Below are 11,055 nucleotides of genomic sequence, written 5' to 3' on the forward strand. Positions count from 1 at the left end.
GTCAATTACAAGTTACGTATTACTAAACTAATAAAAAATTATTGTTCTTCTCAAACTGTCCACCTGAACAATTCAAGACTCAATACAAATATTGTCACTACAACCTCCTCTGCTTTTTGAAAAAATGTTTTAAAAAAACATTACAACTGAAGGAGTAGTAGACAAATACATGTATTAAATCTCAAATAGGAAACTAAGCGTCTCTCATACGAGAAACAATTGTCGAGGTTCGAACATGAATCAAAGAATGATAAATATACGTATAATATAAAATTAAAAAAATTAATCATACATACAATTCAATAAAGAATATTAATTATAAATCATTAAATTATTTATAAAATAATATTACTCTAATTACAATCTAACTAATTAATACTTATATTATAACAATTAACATCATATAAATTAATAATAATTGAAATTAACATAATATAAATTAAGAATAATTACCGAAAAAATTATAAATACTAAGATATAAAAATGATAATAAATACTAAAATATATAAATTAACATAAATACTAAAAACAAAATATTAAAAAAATTTAAAAACAACACCAACCTTAAGTACCGGTGGTGATGGCAACGACAATGGTAGTGGAAGGTAGCGACGGTGGTGATGTCAACGACAACAATGGTGGAGGGCATTGGTGGCGACCATGATAACAAAACAAACCAAAACGATGAATATGGTGGTGGCAGTGGCGACACTAATAGTGGTGACGGAAAAATATAAACAAGAACCTAAAGCAATGAAGTTATGGTAGAATGAGGAATGAGGGTGGAGGAAGAACTCACAAAGACAATGAGTTGAAGAGAGTTGAAACGAAATGAAGAGAGCAATGAGCGTGAAGAAGACGAAACAAAAATACAGAGAACAAAAGCGTATGTGACAGACTTCGAATTAGGATAAATAACTTATGTATAGACAAATATTCCTAGGAAAAATTGTCGTCTATACCTAAGCACATTGAAATATACAACCATTTTCGTAAAACAGTTGTATATTTTACATTAATAGAAAACAGTTCCTAAGAAAAATCATTGTCTATCTTTTCAGTAATTGAAATATACAGTGGTTTTTCGTGGAACCGCCATGTATACCTTCGTTTTAATTTAAAAAATGGCACCGCGTTTTGATGAACAACGTTTGACAATGAAATAGTTGTATATTAGATGTCGTAAATGGACTTTTTTTTGCACTAGTGAAAACTTTTTTGAAAAATAATACTTATATTAATTAAAAGATACTTATTGTAATTATTTTTACTTGTCTATTTAGAATAACAAAAATGTTAAAAATAAATTATTTTGAAAATAACTCCTTAATAAAATGGTATTTCAAAAATGTAAGAGTTGTAACTTATTTGATATGTCACACATGGTTTCTTCAAGCTTATATTTTATCAAAATTTTGGGCGGAGGCTTCATCAACTCTATCTTCTTGATCAATCACATTCTTTTTATGATTATTGATTCTCTTTTTGTTTTTTTTCTTTTTAGAAACTCAACCTACCTAAAATACCTTACATAGATTTTGGTGTATATATTTTATTTATTTACCTTTGACATAAACTTAACTATGATATTTACATATTTTTTGGTGTATATATGTTTTATTCATTTACCTCCACTTAAACGACGTAAGGTTGATGTATAATCTATCCAATGTAGATTTAGAGGGTATAGTCACTCTCATGAAGGTTTTGTGTGTTATGATATTTCTAACAATTGCTTTTGCATTTTTGAGAATGTGACATTGTTTGAAAGTCTTATGTTTCTTTATCTTTCCCATACTTCAAATGAGGTTATTATCTTTCCAAAATTTTCTATCTTATCTCTATCCACGAAACATTTTTAACTTGAAATGACATATGTAAGATAACATCTTCGTTAAGTTCCCATCCCTCTTTCTGACATTGACTCACCATATTTTTATACCAATTGCACCATAATGATTTGGTAGAGTATCTCGAGCACCTAATAGATATTCACTAAGCATGAATGATTCCTCTCATACTTCTCTCTTTGGCATATCTATTCTTACATGTTACTCCCAAGCTGCTAAAGATATACATTAAGTAAAGGCAATCAACAAAGAACTTCAGAAGAGAACTTTGATGAGATATTGTCTCTTATTCTTATGGTATAAAATTCATAGACTTAAAATCAGTGTATTTTGTGAAAATAAATTATGATGGTTCTCTCAAATTTAGCAAGGCTCGATTAGTTGCCTTCGATAAGTAGAAATATGGAATCGATTACGATGAAACGTTTGTTACCAAATTGAAAGATGTTAGAATTTTCCTTTCTATAGCAATCTCTAAGGGTTTGTTCCTTCATCAAATGGACGTGAAAAATGTGTATCTTCATGGTGAGCTAACTAAAGATATTACATGACTCCTCCTTAAGGTCTATTTTCTTCATACACGAGCATGTGCAAGCTTAAACACTTCTTATATGAACAAGGTTCCTAGAGTATGGTATGAGAAGTTTTGTTCCACTATTATTGGGTTATCTTTTACATAGAGTCAACATGAATTCTTTTTTGTTCATACACCACACATCTACAAATGTCGTTCTTCTACTTCTTTATGCTGATGATGTGGTTATTACAAATCTGATCAACATCCATCTTGGAACTTGAACAATAATTACAAGTGTCATTTCATATGTAAGACCTTAGTCAATAACATTATTTCCCTGACCTTAAAGTTAATTCTACTTCTAAAGGTACATTTCTCCATTAGCATAAGTATGCCATGGACCTCGTTTCTAATGTTGGCCTTCAATAAGCTAATCTAATGAATACTCTTCTTAAAGTGAATGTTAATATCACCAGAACAAGGAAGATCATTTGCTCAATCTTTTGTAATTGGGTCCAAAAAATTGGGGGTGTGAATATTGGAGGGCTAAGGAGCAAGAGTAATTTGGAAGCATTCAAGCCTAAGGCTGCCTAAATCAATCTTGGCTATGGAAGTCAAGGAGTAAAGGTGACAATGAGTGCATTTTTCAAACACTAGTACAAAATTCTTCAATAACGACACCTTTCAAAGACGGTTTCAAGACAACCATTGTTAAAAACTAGGCGGTGGCAATCTTGTAATTTTTTGAATTTTTTGTGGACTTTTAACGACGGTTCACCCCAGAACCGTCGTTAAAAGTGGAGAGGGGGGGGGGGGGGGGGGGGGGGGGAGATATAACGATGGTTGGCGAACCCCCGCGACCCGCCCCCCGCGACCGCGCTCCCGCACTGCCCGCGAACCCCTCGCGACCGCTACCTGCCGCGACCGTGAACCCCGCGCGACCGCGACCGCGCCCCTGCCGCGACGGCACTGCCTGCGCGACCGTGAACCCCCGCGATCGTGCTCCTGCCGTGACGACACTGTGCGCGACAGCTACCTGCTGCGACCGTGAACCCCGCGCGACCGTGAACCCCGCGCGACCGCGACCGCGCCCCTGCCGCGACGGCACTGCCCGCGCGACCGTGAACCCCCGCGATCGTGCTCCTGCCGCGACGACACTGTGCGCGACAGCTACCTGCTGCGACCGTGAACCCCGCGCGAACTCGACTGTTCTCACAACCACTGATCGGCCGACCCTGCCGTTGCTCCTGCGACTGCCGCCCACAACTACGTGACGACTAACCTGTGCCGCGACGCACGCCCGTGACCACCGACTCCTTGCTGCAACCGCTTGTCGTGACCGCCCATCCATTTAAGGTTAGTCTATTCTTATTTATTATCACCTATATTTTGAAAGTATTCGTTTTGAGTTTGATATTAATTCTTTATATTGAACGCATTGGTTCTAAGTCCGAAGGTGTTCGACCTTCGGCAATTTTCAGTCATTATATATTGTTTGACATATTGAACGCACTGGTTCTGAGTCCGGAGGTGTTCGACCTTCGGCAATTTTCAGTCATTATATATTGTTTTAACATATTGAACGCACTGGTTCTGAGTCCAGAGGTGTCCGACCTTCGGCACTTTTTGTTTTATTTTGTCATGATTACATATTGAAAGTATTGGTTCTTAGTTTAGCAGTTCTATGGATCGGAGTTGGATTAATACATCACGGATAAGTGATACTTACGAAAAAGGGGTGGAAGAGTTCATACAATTCACAGAACATAATGCCGTTAGTTATAAGAATGGAGTAAGGATAAGGTGCCCTTGTATCAATTGTTTAAATGGAAGGATATTGACTGTTTCTGAAATTAGAGAACATCTTTTGTGTGATGGATTTTTGAAAAGTTATACAACATGGACGTGGCATGGTGAATTGTTAGACTTGCCAAGTGTGCACGGAGGTTCAGAGGAAGTTCATTTCTCAATGGATGATAGATTAGAAGACATGATTCGTGATGTGGGAGCATAATCATTTGCTAATGCAGTTTTCGAAAATATGTCTAATGATGCAGAGACTCCTTTGTATCCTAGTTCAACTAACTTCACACGATTATCAGCAGTGTTAAGGTTGATGAATTTGAAGGCAATGAATGGATGGACCGACAAAAGTTTTACATAATTGCTTCAATTGGTTAAGGACATGCTTCCAGAAGGAAATACCTTGCCCAATCGAAATTATGAGGCAAAAAAAAATACTTTGTCCAATGGGTATGGAGTATAGAAAAATACATTCATGTCCTAACGATTGTATTTTATACAGAAATGAGTATGAAGATTTAAGAAGATGTCCCAGGTGTGGTTTGTCACGTTATAAGGTTAAAGTTGGTCAGAATGATGAAATTGATGAATTCACAAAGGAAGGTCCTCCTGCTAAGGTTGTTTGGTATCTTCCAATAATTCCAAGGCTTAAGCGTTTGTTTGCAAATGCAGATGACGCTAAAAACCTTAGGTGGCATGCAGATAATAGAAAATGTGATGGATTACTTCGTCATCCTGCTGATTCTTTGCAGTGGAAGAATATTGATAAAGAATTTCCTGAATTTGGAAAAGAATCAAGAAACTTAAGACTTGGATTGGCAACTGATGGAATGAATCCCTTTGGAAATTTAAGTAGTAATCATAGTTCATGGCCCGTTTTGTTAGTGATTTACAACTTACCTCCTGCTTTGTGTATGAAGCACAAATACATGATGTTATCTATGATGATCTCTGGTCCAAAACAACCTGGAAATGACATAGATGTTTATCTTAATCCATTGATTGAAGATTTGAAATTATTGTGGAATGAAGGGGTGATGTGTTTGACGTGTTTAAGAATGAATCTTTCCGATTGCATGCAATGTTGTTTTGTACTATCAATGACTTCCCTGCATATGGGAACTTGTCAGGTTATAGTGTGAAAGGCCATAGAGCATGTCCAATATGTCAAGACAAGACATCTTATGAGCAGTTGAAACATGGAAGAAAAATCGTGTATCTTGGGCATCGTAGATTTCTAAAGAAATATCATCCGTATCGTAGATTGAAAAAAGCATTTAACGGATACCAAGAACATGACATTTGTCCCACTCCCTTAAGTGGTGTTGAAATTTATGAAAAAATAAAAAATGTTAATGTGACTTTTGGAAAAATGAAGAAGAAGCAAACTGTGAATGAAATATGGAAGAAGAGATCAATCTTTTTTGATCTTCCGTATTGGTGTAAGTTAGATGTCAGACATTGTCTAGATGTAATGCACGTAGAAAAGAATGTGTGTGACAGTCTAATAGGAACACTTCTGAACATTAAAGGCAAAACAAAGGATGGTGTGAATGCACGTCTGGATTTGATTGAGATGAATATACGAGAGGAATTGGCACCGAGAGAAGTTGGTAAACGTACATACTTGCCTGCAGCGTGTTACACTTTGTCAAAGAAAGAGAAAACAAGTTTTTGTGAATGTCTTAAAGGTGTTAAGGTACCACAAGGCTACTCTTCAAATGTGAAGAGTCTTGTATCTATGAATGATTTGAAACTAATTGGCTTAAAGTCACATGATTGTCACGTTCTAATGCAACAATTACTACCGGTGGCTATTCGTGGAATCTTGCCCAAAAATGTTAGGCATACAATCACTCGACTATGTTCATTTTTCAATTCCATATGTAGTAAAGAGATTGACTCTCAGAAGTTGGATGAACTTGAAGAAGAAATAATTGTTATCTTGTGTCAACTCGAGATGTTTTTTCCTCCATCTTTTTTTGATATTATGGTACACTTGGTTGTTCATCTTGTAAGAGAAATCAGATTGTGTGGGCCAGTTTATATGCGATGGATGTATCCAGTTGAACGATACATGAAGATTTTGAAGGGATATGTGAAGAATCAATGTCGTCCAGAAGCTTCCATTATTGAAAGATACATTTAAGAAGAATCTATTGAGTTTTGTTTCGAGTACATGTCAAAAGCCAAATGTATAGGAGTTCCTGAAAAAGGTTGGCACTCTCGTAGATTCATAAGTAAATCTTCAAGAGGTGTACATGTCATAAGCAAATCTAGAGAAGAGGTTCTGCAAGCACACTTGTATATCTTGAATAACACTGATGAGGTGTTACCATACTTAGATACACACAAAGACATTGTCAAATATAAAAATCCAAGACAATCAGAAAAATGGGTGTTAATTGAGCATAACAAAACTTTCATGTCATGGTTTAAGCAACAAATAATGAATGATCCATCAGCATCTGAAACATTAACATGGCTTGCAAACGGTCTCAAATTTGATGTTTTATGTTGTTTTGGCTATGAAGTAAATGGTTGTTTGTTTTACACAAAGTCTCGAGATGATAGGAGTACAGTGCAAAATAGCGGAGTCACCTTGGAGGCAGAGTCTATGCAGTTTTCAACTGCAAAGGATCAAAATCCTGTTGTGGGATCAATGCCTTATTATGGTGTCATAGTAGAGATTTGGGAAGTTAATTATACCAAGTTTACTGTACCTGTTTTCAAATGCAAGTGGGTTGACAATAAGACTGGTGTCAAAGTTGATGAATCAGGAATGACTTTGGTTGACTTTCGAAAGATAGGTTATCATGACGAACCATTTATAATGGCACATCAAGCTTCCCAAGTTTTCTATATCCAAGATCCTACGTCTGACCACTGGTCTGTTGTGCTACATGGAAAAAAACAACATAATGACCTAGAAGATACAAACAATGACATTTGTGAGATTGAATCACTTACAAGAACGACCATCAATAAAGAGTACGAGGATGTTGCTGATGTTGTACATGCAACTCGAAATGATCATGATGAAGGAATATATATTTGTATGTACATGTGATTCATGTTTAGTTTTACAATATATTTCATTTTCATTATATTTCATATTCTTGATGCTTATTATATTTTTTTGATAACAGGAACATGGCAGATGATAAAGTTTCCCATTCAAAAATTGGTAGAGGACCTACAAGATTGAAGAATATGTTTAAGAAGATAACTAAAGATGACAAAATACCTTTGTCTATTGATATCCACACTGGTGTGCCCACTGGGCAACATGCAAAGAAATATAGGAGTTATCTCGGAGTACTTTCTCGTGAAAGGATCTCTATCTTAACTCAGTCCTGGGATCACGTGACTGACCACGAGAAAAACATGATTTGGCAAGATATTCTGGTATGTAACTGTTTTTACTTTGCTAAATCTAAAGTTCTTTTATACTTTGTTTTTGTTTATGAACTAATTCTTTCAAACAATGTAGACACATTACAACATCCCGAATGTGGAAACCTTGAAAGCGAAGGTTCTTTCAGATGTGGGTGTCAAGTTTCGTCAGTTTAAATCAAAATTGACAACAGATTATATATATGGGAAAAGGAAAGAAGAAAATCCTTGTGCAAAATATGCATCCATTGATGAAGAAACTTGGCAGCAGTTTGTCAATATCCGACAAACTGAAAAATGGCAGGTTAGTATCACTTTTATATTTGAATATAGTTTATATTAACGTATTACTAAATTTTGAGTGTTATGATAGGAGGTTCGAAACAAAGCAAAAGCCAATCAGGCACATAATGATACCCCACACTTATTGTCTCGTGGTGGTTATAAGTTGCTAGAGCAGAGGATGCTTGAAGAAAAGATTAAAGCACGTTCTACTTCCATTGAGGAAATGAATAGTGTAGATTCTTTAAGACCTCCATCCCCACCACTCCGACATGAGATGTGGAAGGGTGCCCGTATAAACACATTAGGGACATGGAGTTCTAAGTCTACAGAACAAACAGTTGAACGCATTGTAAGTTTGACAATTTCTTTTCAATGTGTTATTTTAAATTCTATGTGTTATTTTAAATTCAATGTGTTGAAGTTTGTCAATTTCTTTTCATTTGTTTTAGGATTCTCTTAATGAGCAATCAACACAGGGGACTTTTAAACCATGTGGTCGCAATGATATTCTTAATGTTGCTCTCGGACGACCTGAACACCCTGGACGTGTTCGTGTAGCTGGATATGGGGTTGGGATTCGGTCATACTTTGGACCTCCATCACACAGCAAGGAACAATTGTCCAATGAACCTAGCCAAGAGTATTTACTACAACTACGTGAGCAGTTAAAGGCTGAGGTAACTCAAGAGCTTAAAGAAAGCTTCATGGAGGAGTTTAGTGCGCGAATGGAGTTCAAAAAGCGGTGGGAGGGTTTAGGACACTCATAGCAACCACCTACTATGGTAGAAGATGAACCACCTCCGCCTCCTATTAAGAAAGTCAGCACTAAAGGCAGTTGTTCGGCAGTTGATCTATCAGGGGATGATTTTGGCTCAACTAGCCAATGCGAATTATATGTTGAGTGTAATTCTTTGACCCGATTCGTTGCCTTGGGTAAGTGTTATGAAGGGGTCACAATGTTACACAATGTGCCTCTTCCTTCTAATTTCATAAAGGTCACGGTGGAGAAGGTCCTTTATGGTGATCTTGCAGTTCCTGTGCCGACATCAGAGGTGACAATTGTGGCAGAGGCATTACATACTTTCGTTGCCTGGCCTAGAAATCTCGTCAGACCTATAGACTCTATGGTATATATTTGCACTAATACTAATACAAATACAATTATATATCAGATATATTACATTCTAACTAATTTAAGTATTTGTTTGTTTTGATGAGTAGCAGGAACCTAAGACAAATTTGCCTCTGGGAAAGAAGAAAATAGTCTCCATTGATGATCCTTTGGCGGCATTGGTGGAAGTTGCTACAACTTTAGATACAATCGTCTTAGAGGTTCCATGGGATGCCAATGTTTTTGGAAGGCATAGTAATCTACCGTTGTACGTTCACATGTCTGATTTGTTGGACCTTGCATCCGGAGATCAAGAGATTAACATAACAGTTCTGCAATTATGGATGATGTAAGTTCAAATTTTAAAATCTTTATACTTTTGAATTATTAAATATATTAGTACTAACTTATTGAAATTTAGGTATCTTTCTGGATTATGCTTTGATGAGGGGAAACACAATATATATGGGTTTTTAGACCCTCAAATCACTCAATCAATTGGAAACAAGAAGTCGGAAACACAAACATACATCACCACTGCCTTAAAGAATGGTGGAAAACACATTTATTTTGCTCCGTACATCCATGAGTAAGTTCTTATTTATTAAATAAGTTTTAATAAATTATTGAAATAAGAGAAACTAATTAACTGATTTGTTATACAGGCGTCATTGGCAACTATTGATCATATCTGTTCAAGATCATACCGCTGCATGGTTTTGCTCTTTGCATAAAAAACATCCTGCCTATTTTAAAAACATTATAGATAGGTACGACAATTTCATTTAACCTTTATTATTACTTATATATATATATTATATAATGTTATGTATTCTAACATGAAATCTTATTATTTTAGTGCTTACTCTGGATATAATATGTTGTGTGGGAGAAGAACTTCAAACGCATAAAAACTCACTTGGATGTACCTTAAGGTATTTAAAGTATATTTGTTCACTTAATTTAATGTGTTTCACTCATTCATTTAATACATTTATTTTCACATGCAGTCCAACAAGCAACCTCAAAATTATGAGTGCGGTTATTATGTTATGCAGTGGATGTTGACTATTTTGCAAGCTGAAATTAAGAAAGGTTGGGATAAGGTAATACCTCAATACAATAAACACTTTAAAATTTGAGATTTATTATTCATGCGCTAATTCAAAATATTTCAAATGTCACAGTTATTCAACGACCAACACCCGCTAGACTTAGAAGCATTGGAGTATGTGAGAACAACATGGTCAAAGTATTTTGTAACCATGTATAACACTCTAGTATAGATAAATCATTACAATGACAAATTTTTTCATATATTACCAAACTTTTTTGTATTATGTTATAATTTGTTGTATGTAATTTTTTTATTTAAATTATGATTTGAAATGTTTTTATTTTCTGGAATTGAAAACTTTATGCAGGTTGTTTTAGATTTTTTAAAAAATAAAATTTTTTATTTCTTTTTTAATTAATACATATAACGACGGTTCCTAGAGGAACCGTCTTTAATGTCCTCATATACAACGACGGTTCCTAGAGGAACCGTCTTTAAAAGTCACGTAAATTTTTTTTGAAAAAACACAAACCACCTTTAACGACGGTTTTCACAACCGTCGTTATAAGTCTATATCTTTTAACGACGGTTCCCAGAACCGTCGTTATAAGTCCATACCTTTTAACGACGCCTGTAATAACGACGGTTCTGGAACCGTCTTTAAATGTCGATTTTAACCGTCGTTAATTTACCTTTTTGTACTAGTGAAAGGAGCGAGAGAAACATGACCAAGCATGGAAAACATGTGCAAAGTTTTGGCTAATATAAGATAATTTCCTTGTTTTCTTCTATTTCAATTTTGAAATTTAAATTTCCACTCTCATGAATTTTGTAAATTTCGGCCAAATACTTCCAGGCCATAGGTTTAAATTTTCATTTAATGTACTTAGAATTTAGGTTATACTTAGAAGTGCATTTGCGACACTTTGGGTACAAATAACTCTTCATTGTCTAAATAAACAACTTTTGATATAATTGAATTTGAGAGAGATTTTCTAGTGTTCTAAGAAAAAGATACAATTCTTTTTTCCTTGAA

General features: G+C 35.4%; 1 pseudogene; it reads left to right on the top strand.

Moving 5' to 3' along the window:
- The first annotated feature begins 5,251 nt into the window (after nucleotides 1–5,251).
- On the top strand, nucleotides 5,252–7,240 carry LOC150029624 (uncharacterized; annotated as a pseudogene).
- Nucleotides 7,241–11,055: the final 3,815 nt, after the last annotated feature.

The sequence above is a fragment of the Phaseolus vulgaris genome, chromosome 1 (genome assembly GCF_051622355.1).
Source record: "Phaseolus vulgaris cultivar YP4 chromosome 1, ASM5162235v1, whole genome shotgun sequence".
NCBI lineage: Eukaryota > Viridiplantae > Streptophyta > Magnoliopsida > Fabales > Fabaceae > Phaseolus > Phaseolus vulgaris.